Genomic DNA, 9,401 nt, shown 5'->3' with positions numbered 1-9,401 from the left:
TATTGCATATGCCCGCCCCCTGGGCTCTTTACTGCCGGAGCTCCGCTCCTGTGCGCTCCTGCAGGAAATGACCCCTGGGGACAATCCTGCGGCGCGGCAAAGAAGCGGCTCCCTAGCAAAAGGCTCCGGGTTTAACCCCTTCCAGGGCTGCAGAGGAATGCAACGTGTCCTCCATCCGGTCCCCTCTAAAAGGAGCTTCAGCCGGGCTGCCCTCCCGCCACGCCACGCCTGCACCTCCCCCTCTGCCGCCTGGTGCAGAGAGTTCCTCTCGAGCAGGCCGAGCCAGGAGTGGGGGGTACGGAAAAGAGGAGGGGGCTGTGTTGTTTGTTTTTAAACGAAGTGTGCGTATGCGCCGTTGGGTGCTTCTGCGCATCCCATGGAGAATTGAAAAAAACACCAACCTTTTAGCGACGGGACATGGGCGGGCGCCGGATGCCACGACCTACCACCGGAAATGCGATCAGGTGCCCGCCCTTGCCCCGCAGTTTCTGGAAACTAGTACCTCGGAGGTACTAGTTTTTTACCCAGCATCTTCGGCGGGAAGCCTCGGGTTTGCCACGGGAGCTCTACACTTCCCAGATGTGGCGCTGTGATCGCGCCCGGAAAATCTGCCTGTCTTCCATCTCTGTAGCGTGGCTACTGCTCCGTGTGACCGCAGCCTGTGTTAGTCTGTCTGTAGCAGTTCCAGAACTCTGTTCTGGCACATTCCCCCAGAAAAAAAGCCCTGTATGTTTCACCAGACTTCTCTGCTCTGTCTCCATTATCCATTATTTGTTCTTCAGCAGCATTCTGGTGGGTAATCTGTTTCAGTGTGAAGATAGTTTCAAGTGCATAGCTGTGTTGGTCTGTAACAGAACAGCAAAATTCAAGTCCAGTAGTGCCTTAGTGCTGCACTCAATTTGCCAGCAAATTTGGAAAACGCAACAGTGGCCACAGGATTGGAAAAGGTCAGTGTACATTCCAATCCCAAAGAATGGCAATGCCAAGGGGAGAGGCCGGTCAGGCAGTTCCTCAACAAGGAGGATCTGGTGCACGGGAGCTGAGCCGGGGGTCCACGGAAAGCAACGGCAGGCAAACAGCACACCCAACGACACCCAGCTCCCAACGAGAGGCAGAGGAACTAGAGATCAAATTGCCAACATTCGCTGGATTATGGAGAAAGCAAGAGAGTACCAGAAAAACATCTACTTCTGCTTCATTGACTATGCTAAAGCCTTTGACTGTGTGGATCACAACAAACTATGGCAGGTCCTTAAAGAGATGGGAGTACCAGACCATCTCACATGTCTCTTGAGAAACCTGTATAAGGGCCAAGAAGCGACAGTTAGAACCGGATACGGAACAACTGATTGGTTCAGCATAGGAAAAGGAGTACGACAAGGTGTATATTGTCACCTTGCTTATCTATATATCTAATAGCCAACTTGCCCCCGGAGTGCAGATCGCTAGATCAGCGCTCCGGGGGCAGCTGGGGGGCCGGGGGAGGTTTGTGCACACGTGGGCCAGTCCCCACGTGTGCACAAAAATAAAAAAGTTTTAAAAAATTCAAACTATCGCACAATTGCACTCATATCACACGCTAGCAAGGTCATGCTCAAGATCCTACAAGCTAGGCTTCAACAGTACGTGGATAGAGAACTACCAGAAGTACAAGCTGGGTTTCGAAGAGGTAGAGGAACGAGAGATCATATTGCCAACATTCGCTGGATTATGGAGAAAGCAAGAGAGTACCAGAAAAATATCTACTTCTGCTTCATTGACTATGCTAAAGCTTTTGACTGTGTGGATCACAACAAACTATGGCAGGTCCTTAAAGAGATGGGAGTACCAGACCACCTCACATGTCTCTTGAGAAACCTGTATAAGGGCCAAGAAGCGACAGTTAGAACCGGATATGGAACAACTGATTGGTTCAGCATAGGAAAAGGAGTACGACAAGGATGTATACTGTCACCTTGCTTATTTAATATATATGCAGAGTACATCATGCGAAATGCTGGCCTGGATGAATCACAAGCGGGAATTAAGATTGCTGGGGAAAAGATCAACAACCTCAGATATGCAGATGATACCACTCTAATGGCTGAAAGTGAAGAGGATCTAAAGAGCCTCTTGCTCAGAGTAAAAGAGGAGAGCGCAAAAGTGGGCTTGAAGCTCAACATCAAAAAAACTAAGATCATGGCATCCGGCCCCATCACTCCTTGGCAAATAGAAGGGGAAGTCGTGGAAGTAGTGACAGACTTCACGTTCCTGGGATCCCAGATCACCGCAGACTGTGACAGCAGCCATGAAATTAAAAGATTTCCTTGGGAGGAAAGTGATGGCGAACCTAAACAGCATGATAAAAAGTAGAGACATCACCCTGCCAACAAAAGTCCGCATGGTCAAAGCAATGGTATTCCCAGTAGTCATGTATGGCTGTGAGAGTTGGACTATAAGGAAGGCCGAGCGCCGAAGAATAGATTCTTTTGAACTATGGTGCTGGAGGAGACTCTTGAGAGTCCCTTGGACTGCAAGAAGATCAAATCAGTCAATCCTAAAAGAAATCAACCCTGACTGTTCCCTGGAAGGCCAGATAATGAAACTGAAGCTCAAATACTTTGGCCACCAAATGAGAAGGGAGCACTCACTGGAGAAGACCCTGATGCTGGGAAAGATTGAAGGTCAAAGAAGACGGCAAAGGATGAGATGGTTAGACAGTGTCATCAATGCAACAAACATGAAATTGAGCCAACTTCAGAGGACGGCGGAAGACAGGAAGGCCTGGCGTGATCTTGTCCATGGGGTCGCGAGGAGTCGGACTTGACTGTGTGACTGAACAACAAAAGTGCCTTAGAAACCAAAAAGATCTTCGGGGTATGAACTTTTGGCAATCAGTAACTGACAAAGGGAGCTTTGACTCTTGAAGTTCAAGCCGTGAAAATCTTGCTGGTCCCCACGGTGCTACTGGACTCAAATCTAGTTCTGCTTTGGTAGAGTGGACATGATGCCACAGACTTCCAAGTGAATGGCTGCCATCTTCTTAATATTTTTCATTTGACTCATTTACTCTTCAAGCTCAACTTCTGCTACAAACAAGAGAAGAACCAGTAGTCTGTAAACACTACCATTCTGGGAAATTTATGAGGTATTATCCTCATTTTTCTGCGCTTTTTGAGGAGAGGGTGAGTTAGGTTGCAATTTGGAGAATACTTGCCTGGCAGTAAGCTGAATTGAATAAAACGGGACTTATGTCAGAGTATACCTGCTTAGGATTGGATTTCTCCCTTCATGCAAGACTGCACCTTCAACTTTACTGGTATGTGAAGAGGTGTGCTTGCACATGAAATCCGGGGGGGTGGGGTGAGGATTTTTGCCCTGGAGCAAAATGAAGCACTGTAGCTCGATCAGACGTTTCTCTGAGGTTCCGTACTCAGGCTGTCAGCGACCGATCACACGGCAATGGTGAAGTGTGGCAATGGGGGGGGGAGAAGCGGCATGGCGTGATCACACATACAGCGATCATAAGCTGCCGCTTCCCAATCACACAGGCAGTTGTTTTTTTTAAGCCACGGAAGCAAATCCATAGAACAGTGGGCATATGCACAGACAGGAATCCAGTCCGCAGACCCCAACCGTGACGCATCAGCTGTGCACACGGCTCCCAGGACAGGGTGACAGGCTCTTCCAGACCCCCCAGAACCCACTGAACAGATCCCCATGAAGGGGGAGCCAGACCAATGCAGGGGTGGCGGGATGCTCCCAGAGTAGAGGGGGCCGGTATTGGGTCAGGTGCAAGTCCTGTGGGAACAGCCCCCAGCCTGTGTGCTGCCTGATCTGTGTCATTCCTTGTGCTTGGAATCCTCCTGCTCACCGCCCTGGGTACTGTGGCCCGCTGGTGGTCACAGGTAGGAGGGGGATTGGCTGCTGGTCATTTGGGGCCCCACTACTGTTCACTGGCTGCACGTTGCACTGCACTGGGTCAATGGTGAGCCAATGCATCAGTTTAGCATTTGTGCGCATGTGCAGTTCCACGTTTGTGTGCATACAACAGAGGCTTTAAAAAAACATTGGTGTGAGACAAGACGCTGACGGGCGCCGGATGCGACGGGATGCCTGCAGTTCCACGATCCAACACCCGCCCGTGCCCCGCGTTTTCCGGAAAATACAGCATTTTCTGAGGTATCTTTTTATTTTGCTTCTTTGGCCAGGCAATACGGGTTGCCGACGGGTGTGGGACACTTGCCAGATGTTCCCATGTGATCACGCCTGTAAAATCCGCCCACATTCGTCCCTATCACATGGCTAATTCTGCGTGTGACTGGACCCTTTGTTGGTCTTAAAGGTGACGCTGGACTCAAACTTTGTTTTGTTGCTTCAGACCAACATAGCTGCCAACCTGGAAGAATTAAATTGGCTGATCCTCCCCTCTAGCCAAGTGCAAATGGCATTTCCATGATAGAATGTGGTGAATTGGGAAAGAATTACTCAGCGACATTGTTTGGCCCCCCTGGCTGTTGAAATTTGGGTCTCAGAAACCTCCATTCTGTCCCTCTCTGCAGCTTAACTTTTACATGAAGATGTTCTGAGAGGTGTGAAGATTTTAAATGATGTTAGTATGCAGGTGACACCCAACTCTCTCTTATTAAGCTGAATCGGGTGAGACACAAAAAAGGCCCTATTGTCTAGAGGCTGTCTAGAGGTACTGGATGAGTACCAATAAATTGAGGCTCCTTCCAGAGAAAATGGTGGTATTTCTGGTTGATAATAAAACCACCCATGGGTTTGCAGCCTGAAGATGCTTTTAGGTCAGGGGCGATAGAAGCAAGTTCAGATCTGCTCTGTTGAACAGAACACCTTCAGCCAGCTTTGGCTGGTTAACTAGCTACAGCCCTTCTGTAAGAGGTATGATTGGGCCACAGTTAACCATGCTTACCTCCAGATTGTATGACTGTAAGGCACTTGGTCTGTAAGGCACTTAGCAAATTGTTCAGCAGCTTCGGCTGGTTCAAAACTTAGCAGCAGGGCTGCTTGTGGTGGGCATGAATTTTTGAGTGCGCATTATGCCAATCCTGAAAGAGCTTGATTGGTTCTCTGTTTGCTTCTGAGAACAATTCACAGTGCTTATTATCTACAGAAGCCCTACAGAGTCTCTGATGCCAAGATACCCGAAGGAATGTCTTCTCCTGTAGACAGAGAGCCAGTGTGGTATGGTGGTGAAGAGTGGCGGACTGTAATTTGTCAAACCAGGTTCAACGTGAAGCTAACTTGAGTGGTCGTGAGTCAGTCCCTGCTCTCAGAGCTCTCTCAGCCCAAAGAAATAAGTCTAGCTCACCACCTAGTGGTGCATAGTGCTCAAAGAGATAGAACTTAAAGGCTGCCAGATAACCTTCAGATCTCCTGGCTATACTACACACAATGCCATACAATAATTATCTATTAATCATTATTTATCCCATAAGCACCTTGTGTTTGTCAAAGGCTATATGGTTTATGCAGCTAGTGGCTGAAACTTTTTTGATGCTATACCAGGGTTGTGCCCCCTCATTTGCCCACAAAGGATTATCTAGTGCCGAACTGGCAAGTCTTTAGCACCAAACTTCTGGTAATATCTGGAATAATTTTATAATTTCACCTTGAAAATTTAATGGGGCCAGTGGGTCAGTTTATTGGTTGATTAAGGTTAGTTCTGGGCTTAACTGCTATGTTTTATCTGCATTTACCTGAACCTTATTCTAATTGCTGCAGAGTTTTTAAAATTGTATTATCTAGTATTAATCTAATAGTTTCTGTTTTTAACTGCTGTGATTATTAGTAACTGTTGATAGTATTGTGTTTTTTTAATAGATTGGTTGTTATTTTATTTTCAAGTGATTGTACCATAAACTGCCTTGGATATTTTGATATAAAGGACGACTAAGTATGTTTAATTAATTAAATAAATGTGGAAATGTTCCTTTTAAAAATGAGGGCTTTGAACTGCATGATCAAAGCAGCCAGATAGTATAGTTTTCCATTACATGTGGCTTCTGTTAATTCAGTCACTTTGAGGGTTTTTTTTTTCTTTAAAAAAAAAGGCACTGGTTATGTTACCATAAATAATTTTTTGTATCTTAGATACGAGTTGATCAAATATGCATTTGAAAAATTCTGGCAATCAACAAATCCCTAGTTTACCTCTCAAAAGATTCAAAATAATGTTAACAGAATAGACCAAAAAGAAATGTTCCTGATGGATCCACATCTCCCATTTGCACGTGACAATCTCAACTGATACAAACACCAGTGCCATCTTTAGCATAGTTACTATATATGCTTCTATGCTCATTGACCTCACTGGACTTAGAATGTTGTATAGTAACTCTGCTTAGGATGGCACTGGCAGAGTGGGAGCTATGAGCTGAGCAATCTCCTGTTGAAACAGTGTATCTCACTGAAGTCATGAACTTGCTAGCTCAGTCAAGGGTGTAGACTCCAATTTCCGGGAGGGAGGCGGGCTGGGGCTGGGCCAGAGGCATTGCTATGCTAGGTCCTTAAAAGAACTGAGGCCCAGTGACATCATAGGGAGGACCCAACTTTGCTTTCAACATATGAGTGTGACTGAACCCCTACTTAGAAAATGTTTTTAATCCAAGAAAATGTTTTTAATCCAAGAACCTTTCATTCAATAGCAAGTAGTCTTGGCATCCCATTGGAACTTAACAAGCTATTTATCTGATTAAGGATATCTGTACTTAAGCTGGCCATCTTTCTGTGATGGAATAACAGCACTTGGTATTTATATTTCCTGTTTACTTAACTAGATATTAATACCCTATTTTTATGAATCACCTATCAAATCTATTAAAATATTTATATCCCTTTTTCTCCAGAGAGTCAAAGTAATTAACAATATGGCAGAAAGAATATAACAGAAAACATAAGCAACATCAATACAGGTATAGCCAGCCAGTGATAGGTTCATTTTCTTTATAATGCAGTCCTCATCATCAGACACAAAGGACAGTCAAAAAGCCCACGGAAAGATGGCCTTGCACATCATCCTAAAAATAGGTAAGGAGGGTATATGCTAAACCTCCTCCAGAAGGCCATGCCAGGAAATTGGCCCCATGACCAAGAAAGATCTTTCTGCAGCAGTAAAGGGATAAACAAAACTTTGAAAGAGCACCGTGAGCAAATGCTAAGCACTGATAAATTTCATGTAGAGATTGCAAAGCAAATAGTAGCACTCATTGCCTGTATATAAACTCAATAACAATATTTATCATTTGCTCCAACTTGCCCAAAGCAGCTCAAACCAGATGGTTGGTCATTGTACACCTACACAAGGAACTGACCCAGTAATCCATCAGTGGAAGGCACTAACAGTCATAGATCTTTGCATGTGTTTAAAAATGCTTCCTCTGGATACAACTATGATCTGACTGTAATTCCATTTCATTGTCTGACGAAGGTTCCCCCCCCCCCCCCAGGCTGAGCAGTAGCATGCTTTTTGCATGCTTTTTGCAAGCAGAGATCCAGACACAGGCTCGTTTTTAAAGCCTTCCAGAGCTTAGAAGCCCCGCTGCCGGCAGCAAAGGAGGGGAAAATATCATTGCGTTATTTCCAAAGAGGAGGGTTGGTTTTCAGCCATGTTTTGTTGTTGTTGTTGTTGTTCTCTCTCCCAGGGTTTCTAGAAAAAAACTGTCTCTCTCTTTTCCAGTCCGTCCCACAGAGGAGAGTAAGGCGATTCTGAAACTCCCAATGGGAGCAGAGAAAGGGGGCATGTAACAGAATCCTCAGGCTGGTGAAGCTTCCCCTTTTGGGGGACAGCTTACTTGCCACGCTCTGCCACTCATCCCCACCTCCCTTCCCGGAGAGGGGCCCACAGCCACCCTGATGGCTCCAAAGCGTGGCCTGGGGAAAAACCCCACTCCACAAGCCCACCCCTTCCCACTACCCCGACCTCCCTAGCGAGACGCCCACAGCCCCCGACAGCTTCGGAGCCCAGCCACTCACTTGCTCGCTTGGGGGCAGCTGTGTCAATAGGCAAGCCTGCACGCTTGTCTGTTTCCTCCTCCGTCTTCAGTGTCTAGCACTGATTGCCCAGGGGAGGCACAGTCCCTCTTGAAAAAATTTGGGGATGGCCTGCGCCCCCGCGTACTCTACGCCTATGGGCTCAGTGTTTCCCAGCCTGTGGGTTGGAACACAACCCAATAGTGGGTTGTGAAGCCTCTGAAAGTGGGTCATGTCAGAGCCATACAAGAAGGCTTTGGGTGAAGGTCAAGAGCAAAATGCACAATACTGGGGACTGAATCCTCACTGCCAAGTGGAATGATTTCTCCAGGGGAACTAATCTCTGTAGCCTGGAAATCAGTTGTAATGCCAGGAGAAATCCAGGCCCCACGTGGAGGTTGGTAACCCTAGTAGTATGGGAATACCCCCCACACACATTACCATTGGCATGTGTGAATGGAATTGTAATGCAGTGGTTAAGAGTATGAGGACACATGGCTAAGGTTCTATAAATGGATAGAGGAATATACCATATCAAATTCCTAGACTTTCAGCCAAAATTAAAAGAAATAAGAACTACATATATACCTGTGAGCAAAATATATTTATTAAAATTATAAGGGGTATAAAAGAAATGAACTTTTAAAATTACAGTATGAGGTCAAATGTCAACATGGAAAAAAAGATACAACAAATCTTCCCCAATTATCTATGTTTCTATGTTTGTATGTTGATTGTCTATGTGTATGAAACTAATTTTTTTTAAAGTGAATTCATTCTGAAGCTTCTACCATCTACCTCGGTTTCAGTGATAACAATTACCTTGTTAATTAGTCCAGTGTAGTGGTTAGTGTGTTGCACTAGGACTTGGGGAAACTGGCTCAAATTCCAAATCACTGTGAAACATACTTGGTGATCTTGGACCGATCATTCTCTCAGCCCAGTCCATCTCACAGAGTGGTTGTGAGGATAAAATGGAGAAGAGAAGAAAGGTATGCTGTCCTGAGCTCCTTGGAGGAACGGCAAGCTAAAAATGTAGTAAATGTATAATCCAAGAGGCATTAAGGAAACCTGAGAGGGCCTGCAGGGGCCTCACCTTGCATTATAACATTCAGTTCATGTCTTGTATGTCCCTGTGATGTATGGCATGAAACAAGGGCCAGAGTTGATGTATTTAGCATAAAACATTAATATTCCAATTGTGTCTCATTGACTTGATAAAAATGGCATCTTTGTATTTAAATGTTGGCATTCATCATCTGCAGAGAGGAGAGAGGGAATACTGAATTTACCATCTATACTTTTCCTCTCTTGGTAAGATTGTATGAAGTCCCATTTCATTTTTATATACTGCATAAAGTTCACTGTCGTTTCTCAAGACTTAAACCCGTTTTTTATGGCCAGAACACATTTGAATTCACCATTTA

The sequence above is a fragment of the Gekko japonicus genome, unplaced genomic scaffold, assembly GCF_001447785.1.
Source record: "Gekko japonicus isolate JY-2015 unplaced genomic scaffold, Gekko_japonicus_V1.1 scaffold3063, whole genome shotgun sequence".
Classification (NCBI taxonomy): domain Eukaryota; kingdom Metazoa; phylum Chordata; class Lepidosauria; order Squamata; family Gekkonidae; genus Gekko; species Gekko japonicus.
Note: the sequence above shows the minus strand (reverse complement) of the source record.